The following is an 8,090-nucleotide window of genomic DNA, read 5'->3' on the forward strand; positions in this document are numbered from 1 at the left end:
CAGGCCTGAGCGCCCCCTCAGGTCCGGACCCCCAACCCCGCCAGCTCTCCCTCCGAAAGCCACAGTCGGAGCCGCGGCCTCCCGGCTGCGCGGCCATCTTAGCTGGCGCAGGCCTCCCAGCCCGTGTCCCGCCTGGTTCCGGCCGACACGCAGACCCCCAGCTTCCCCCCGGGGCCGGGGATGGGCCCGTGTCCGGCCGGCGGCGCGGGCGGCGCAGGGGCTGTTACCTGTACTGTGGGCCGGCGCCCCACGCGAAGCCGGAGAAGTTACTCGCCGCCATCTTGGCGTCTCCACAGAGCGCGAGCCAACCCGAGGCGCGAAGGGGCAGGGCCGCCGGTGGTGACGTTCCCGGGCCCCGCCCTCGCGCCGCGTGCTGCTCGCGCCCCGCCACGCGCCCCAAGCCCCGCCCCCCGCGCGAAGCTCGGGCCCTCTCGCTTCCCACAGCACGTCTGCGGGCTGATTCTGCTTCGAGCCCCGCCCTTCCGCAAGCATCGCCCCTTCCTGGAGTCCCGCCTTCCCTCCAACATCCGGGGGCTCTACTTCGAGCCCCGCCCCTTCCCGGAGTCCCGCCTTTCCTTTAACCTTAAGGTTTTGTCGGGGGTTTCTGCCCTGGGCTCCAAGACCCAACCTGAGCGGGAGCCCGGAAATACTTTTACTTTGTGTCCCACTTGGGTGGGTTTGGGAGTTCCGCTGACCGCTTTGGCTGAGTGCAGGTGGCCCCGTCGATGCGGCCACGTCCTGCTTGTCCCTTCGGCACCCCCTGGTTGGCAGCCTTTCGCGGGGCCTTCTAAGAGCCCACTCAGCACCTATAATTTGCTGACCCTGAGTTAGTGGTTCTCACCTGTAGTGATTTGCCTCCAGGGGACACTGGTCGGTGTCTAGGGACATTTGTGGCTCCTGGCATGGAGGGGGTGGGGGCCCGGGACGCCCCACAGAGAACGACCCGGCTCCAATATCCTGTGGAGAAACCCTACTCCAAGTTTAAGTCATTTTTGAAAGAGATTTCTTGACCCACCTACTACAACCGCGGCCACGCTGGGGCATGCAGCAGTGAGCAGAACTGCATGGTGCCGGTCCTTCTGAACTTAGGGTCAGCGAGGCAGATCATAACCAAACTATTCATTACAATTACAGGGCCTTTTTGGTTAATAACAGCTTGACCAAGATAGAATCCACATACCGTACAATTCACCCATTTAAAGTGTGCAATTCCGTGGTTTTTAGGACATTGAGAGAGTTGCACAGCCATCAGCACTGTGATTCCAGATAATTTTCATCACCCTGAGTAGAAAGTGTCTCCATTAGCCGTCACTTCTCCATCTCCCAGCCCCTGGCAACCACTAGTTTGCTTTTTGTCTCTATGGGTTTACCTGTTCTGCGCATTTCATGTAAATGGACCGCTACTTAGCCACAAAAAGGAATAAACTCTTGATACACACAACAACTTGGATGAAGTGCTAGAGAATTATGCCGAAGAGGAAAAGCCGATGCAACAAGGTTACATGCTGTACATACTCTTATGATTCCGTTTACATAAAATTCTTGAAACATCAAAATTACAGAAATAGAGAACATATTTGTGATTTCTAGGGGTTAAGGACATGGGGAGGAGGGTATGGAGAATGGAAGTGCTATAAAAGGACAACGTGAGGTATCCCGTGGTGAGGACATCTTCTGGCTCTCGACTGTATGGAAAGCAATGGTGAGATTGTACTATAATCGTGTAAGATTTTACCGTTGGGTAAATGGGGAGACAGGGTACAGAGGATCTCTGTTATTTCTTACTGTGTGTGAATCTACAATTACTTCAAATTTTTAAAAATTAATAAAAAAAACCAGTACATGTACCGACTGTGGAGGGGTGGTGTTCCTTTCCTCCTTGATATGAAGCAGGCACGGGGCTAGTTAATTCTTGGACAAAAACCATGGCAAGCCCAGGGTGCCAAGGAAAGCCGTATGGGTGATTTAATGGATGGCATTCTTCCACTTGCATCTTCATGCCCATGTGTGGCCACCAGCAACAATCGAGTGGGTCTGGCAAATGCAGCTCTCCCGCCATGCCCTGGCTATAGTTCAGAGTGGTAATTACACAGGGCCTCCCTCCAATTCCCCGCAGCTCTGATGAGGTAAGGAAGGCTACATGCTTTATGCAAAAGCAGGTCTGCTTTAATGTTTTCTCTGAATTACATAATCTCACCCCCCCCTGTTATTTACTACAAGCATTGTGCTAAATGCTTTGCATGCAAGATCTCATCTAGTCCTTACAATGGCTCTTAGAAGTAGATACAGTTGATTCTCATTATTGGCAGCAGCTCTGGGGGAAAAGTCGCAGCAAACCCTGGGGGAAACCCTGGGGTAGGTTCCTGCAAGCCTCTGGTCACAATATTTTCATCAACTCATCAATACATAATCTTGTGCCCTATGTGCTCTGTCTAAAGACACCTTATTTAATACACATTGTTGATTCACAGCCAACAGCACTATAATTCATGCCTGAATGAAGTTTATCTAACACATGTATTTTCTCTGTAAGCTGCATCCCAGCCTTCTTGTGCTCAGAAACACCAGACAGCACTGTGCACGGGGGCCACTGTAAACAGCAAAACCACCAACATAAACTGCAAAAATGCAAAAATCATGGTAGTAAATAGATCCCGAAAGGGGCCGTTTACAACCTGGGCTGGAATAAGGAGGCAAAAGGGTGTCTTGTTCAAACCCAGCTGGGAACATGTATGGCCAACATTCAAATTTTTCACCACTCTGCATTGTCTGCAAATGACCCTGAAAGCACCGTGAGTATTGATTTGGGGGTTACGAATGTTACAGATGAATTTCAGCCAGTAGCCAAATTTATAAATACAGAAGCAACTAATAATGAGGCCTGAATGTCCTTGTATTAACTCCCTTTGCAAATCAGGAAAATGACAGTCAAGGAGCTTTAGCAATTTCATTGCCTCAGCCCAATTTAATGAGAACTATGTTTCAGGTTCTCCTCTAGGGCAGGGTTTCTCGACCCACGCTGTTGATATTTCGGGCCAGAAAACTCTCTGTTGTGGGGGGCCTGTCATGGGCATCGTAGGGTGTGGAACAGCATCTCTGGTCTGTACCCACTCAATGCCGGCATCATCTCCATCCCCCAAAGTGATGATAACCAAAATGTTCCCAGACACCACCAGATATCCCACGAGGGGCAGAATCCCGCCCCACCATGAGAACCACTGGTCTAGGGACTCGAGACACAACAATGACAAAGTGCAACATCTCTGCTCTCAAGAAGCTTACATCATGGGAGAACGGCAAACGGGGGTGGGGAGTTAGTTTCATGGGCACAGAGTTTCAGTTTGGGAAGGTGAAAAAGTTCTGAGACGGATGGTGGGGATAGTTGCACATTGCGAATGTAATTGATGTCACTGAATTAGACACTTAAAAATGATCAGAAAGGCAAGTTTTATGTATGTATATTTTAACCACAATTAAAAATAAACCAGACAAGGGACCCCTGGGTGGCTCAGTCAGTGAAGCGTCTGCCTTCTGTTCAGGTCGTGATCCCAAAGTCTTGGGATCAAGTCCCACATCTGGCTCCTTGCTTGGCAGGGAACATGCTTCTCCTTCTGCCTGCTGCTCCCCCTGCTTGTACTCTCTCTCTCTGTCAAATAAATAAATAAAATCTTTTTAAAAAATAAAAATAAACCAGACAAGAGCCAAGCTTGGTTTTTGCAGGGCCTCCTTGGCCGTGGCCGCAGCACCACGGACAGCTCCCTGTGCTCTCTCATAGGGGAGGGACTGCGGCTTTGTAAATGGCCCTCTGTCCAGACTGCCTTTCTCCCGCTTCTTTATCCATCCCAACACTACCCAGTCCTCAGGACCCAATTCACATCGTCACTGCCCACCCTCCTCCCCGGGAAGTCTTCCCATGCACCCTCCCCCAAGCCACTCTGCTCCAAAGATGTCTCTAAATCAGCCCAGACTCCTTTGCCCATCTGTTTCTCCAAATGGGAGTTCTGCAAAAGCAAAGTCTTTCTTATTCAGACACTGGACCCCAGTGCCCAGCACAAAGACTGGCCTGGATTTTTCATTCAATTTGCACAAGTGTCTCTTCCCAGAGCTCCACTTCCTCCAGGCAGGAGTCTCTGGGCTCTCCCCCCCTGCTGTGGGGCAACGCCTTTCTGCCTTGGGCTTGGAGGGCACAGACCCTGATGCTGTGAGTGAGCAGAGTATTGTCTGATCTCCATGAGGGGAGCCAGCATCCACACATTCCACTTGCATCTGCTGGAAGTCTCCTCTATGCTGGGTGCTGCTGCCCTCTGCAGTGAACATGGCCATATACAAGACCAACTAAGTCAGGGCACTGGGTGGCTCAGTTAGTGAAGCGTGTGCCTTCGGATCAGGTCATGATCCCAGGGTCCTGGGATCCAGCCCCATATCGGGCTCCCTGCTCAGCGGGTGTCTGCTTCTCCCTCTCTGTGCCCTTCCCCCAACTTGTTCTCTCTCTCTCTCTCTTTCTCTCTCTCTCAAATAAATTAAAAAAAAAAAAGACCAACCAAGTCTCTTTTACCTTGAATTTTATAGTCTAGCAAGGGGGTCAGAGAATAAAAGAAGAAACAGGTCAATAATTTCAAATAGTGGTAAGTGCTGTGGGGGGGAAATCAGGCTCCTCAGTAAGTGAAAGACACACGCACTCTATGTCCCGGTAACTCCACTCCCAGGCGTGTACCCAAGGGAACTGAAAACAGGGACCCAGATAAGTCTGTGCACAGCCACGCTCACAGCAGCTCTATTCACAATAGCCAAACAGGGGAAACAGCCCCAACGTCCATCCACCAGTGAAGAGATAAACAAAATGTGGCTACCACCACAGTGGAATATACTGTTCAGTCACTGAAAGGAAGAGAGCACCGATGCTGCGATGTGGATGATCCTTGAAAAATATGCTCAACCAAAGAGGCCAGACACAAAAAATGACATAATGTATGACTCCATTTATATGAAATGTCCAGAACAGGCAAATCCACAGAGAAAGAAAGTGGATTAGTGGTTGTCGGGGTTTGGGGCCGGGGGATAGGGGGTTAGTTTAATGGGGACAGAGTTTCAGTTTGGGAAGATGAAAAAGTTCTGGAAACACACAGTGGGGATGGTTGCACGGCCATGGGAGTGTGCTTAATCTCACTGAACTGTACACTTTCCAATGGTTAAAATGGCAAATTTTATGTCATGAGTATTTTACCACAATTTAAAAATGAATATACTAAAAAAAAAAAATCGGACTGGGCAATCGAATTGGGTGATGGGGTGGAGGGCGAGGTAAGGGTGGTGGGGGAAAGCCTCTCTGAGGGCATTACTTCTGAGCTGACACCTGAATAATGTGAACATCTGCTGGAAGAGCGTTCCTGGCAGTGGGAGCAGCCTGTTCAAAGGCCCTGTGGTGGAAATGAACTTGACATGTTCACAGAACAGGTGAAAAACCACCGCAGCTCAAAGCAATAAGCATCGGTTCCTATTTGGGGCCATTCATTCATTTTCTGCTGTGAACAAAGTACCACAAACCAGGTGGCTAAAAGAAAGAAAGAAAGAGAGAGAGAGAGAGAGAGAAAAGAAAGAAAGAAAGAAATCTATTCTCTCCCAGTTCTGGAGGCCAGAAGTCAAAAATCAAGGTGCTGGCAGTGTTGGTTGCTTCTGGAGGCTGTGAGGGAGAATCCATTCTATGCCTGTCCAGATTCTGGTGGCTGCTGGCGATCCTTGGCATTCCTTGGTTTGCAGATGTGAAGACACTTGCCATTGGACTTGGGATTCACCGTAAATCCAGGGGATCTCACCTCGAGATGAAAGAACTGGATTCCTAATTCCATCTGCAAAGACCCCCCCCCTTTTTTTTTCCAAATAAGGTCATATTCACAGGTTCCAGAGGTTAGGACATGGCCATGTCTCGTGGGGGGCCACCATCCAACCTGCTACAGGTCTAAAAGTAGACCCAGCAACAGCACGACACACGCAGAGTAGCTTTCCCGGCACCCTGCTAAGTGCTTTCCTCCATTATCTCATTAAACACCCAAAAGTCAGTACCATGATGTTTCCATTTCGCAGATGGGGAAACTGAGGCCCAGCAGGTAAGATCACTTACCCAATGGTGTATCCCAGCTAGTTAGCCTCCCAGACAGCGTTCGAACCTCCTTCTGATTTGATTTCAGAGGCGGAACTCTTTATGTCGTCCCGAAGTCCTCCAGGGCAGGGCCTCTGTGGCGCACAACTGCAGGGGGCGCCTTTCCCTCGGTGGCCCCCGAGCAAGTGTGTCTCGGAAGACTGCCTCCCCAGCACGCAGCTGGGTCCTCAGCACACCCGGCTCGGTCCACAGTGAGCGGCCGGCTGAGGGACCCAGGGAATGCGGTCCTAAGGCTATTTCCCCTCCCTCCCTCCCTCATAATCTAAGGAATGAGGCCATCGCTGTCATTTATTTATTTGTTTGTTTGTTCCTTGTTTTGTTTCTAAATCTGTGATGCGCCATCAGGAAATCATTTCCGCTTCTGCCCCTGGTGAGGCTCTTGGAAATACTCCCCTTTCAGCCAATGGAGAGCACCGGATTCTGGCAGGGGGCTGTGCTTTTTGGTCAGCCCTGCCCCCACCCACCCACCCTGCACACAAAAGCAGCATAATTAACTGTCTTAAGGCAGCGGAGCCTCCGCCAGCTGCCAGCTGGCGAGAAGAAAACACCTCGGAGGCACCGTCCGCGACGGCGGCAGGGGCCGCGAGCGCAGCCGGCCGAGGGGCAGCCGACCGCTAACTGCAGCCGTCCCCCACCTCTGGACAAAAGCGCCCATCTGCGCCGCCACGTTGCTCTGGGTGACCTTCCCTGGGTGCAGAGTCCGCCCCTGCGCGCGTCTTCCTCCGATGCTCTGAAGGCCCAGGGACTGCGCTCCGAAGGCGAGGGATGTCCGGCTGCATCCGCGCGGGGCTCGCCTTTGTTTGCGCGTAACCCGCCGAGACCGCCGAGGTGAGTCCACCTTCCTTCCTCCCCGCCGTGCCCGGCAAGGTTTGTCCGGAGACATCCGCTGCCGCAAAGCCCCTTCTGGCAGGTGGGGCGGGTGGGAGCAGGGAACCACGGTCTTGTGATTCTCTGGATGACAACACAGCCATGTCTCCCGATGCCGAGGAAAACCATCCGCAGGCATACACACCCACAGTTCACCTTCCGTGCCCACCGCTCACCTGGAAGGCAGAGGATTGCACCATTTTCAGGACATGCTTAGCGATTAGGCTGATAAAACCCTCAGCCTCTCTCTGGGACGCTTCCTAAGAGACCGAAATGTACACGTCCCATCTCTGTGCGTTTCCTATTTATAACACCGTGAGCGGATTTGGAAAAAAAAAAAAAAAAACCGACTTGCTAGCTGTGTACATAGAGGCTTGCCTATGGGGTGGGGAGGAAGGGAGAAGGTTGAAGACCGATTCCTCCTTCTCTGTCTGAATTTGAATGTGATATACCGGCCGTTCAGCACCACAGTGCCAAGCTCGTTTCTCAGCGGCCCCTCACTTTGCCTCATTTTCCATCCTCGAACGTGAAGTCAGGATCGTAGAACAGGGCCCACGGGGGACCCACCCACACCCCACATTTAGAGGATTGTGGGGCCAGCATGTGGCTCCACAGTCTCAGCTGTGGGTGGGATGGAGGGCTCGCTTCCTGGGGGCTGAGGTCACACCCAGCTGGGGATAAGGAAAACAGACGCAGAGACCTCTCTCTCCCGAAGGGAAATTCATTTCCATTGACCCCAGCTTTCCCTTGCAGTAAGGTTCCTGGTGGCGGTTGCTGCCCCGAGCATCAGGAATTTTTTTTTTTTTTTTTTTTTTTTTTTTTTTTGCGTACTGCGTCTTACTGTCCCTCTTCCATGAATGAATGACGACATTCAGAACAGTGACAAGAATCCAGTGGGAAACTCACCCGAGTGTGTGTGTGGAGGGGGGCAGGGTGTCTAATTTTAGCTACCCCTCCCCCCCTGCCTGGCCTTCACCTGGCCCAGGCTCCCCCTAGCTCCTCCCTCTCGGACCCACGACCTCAAATGCAGACCCCGCCCCCAGGGGCTGCCACCCTGTGCAAGGCT

The sequence above is a fragment of the Ursus arctos genome, unplaced genomic scaffold (genome assembly GCF_023065955.2).
Source record: "Ursus arctos isolate Adak ecotype North America unplaced genomic scaffold, UrsArc2.0 scaffold_14, whole genome shotgun sequence".
In the NCBI taxonomy this organism is placed as follows: Eukaryota; Metazoa; Chordata; class Mammalia; order Carnivora; family Ursidae; genus Ursus; species Ursus arctos.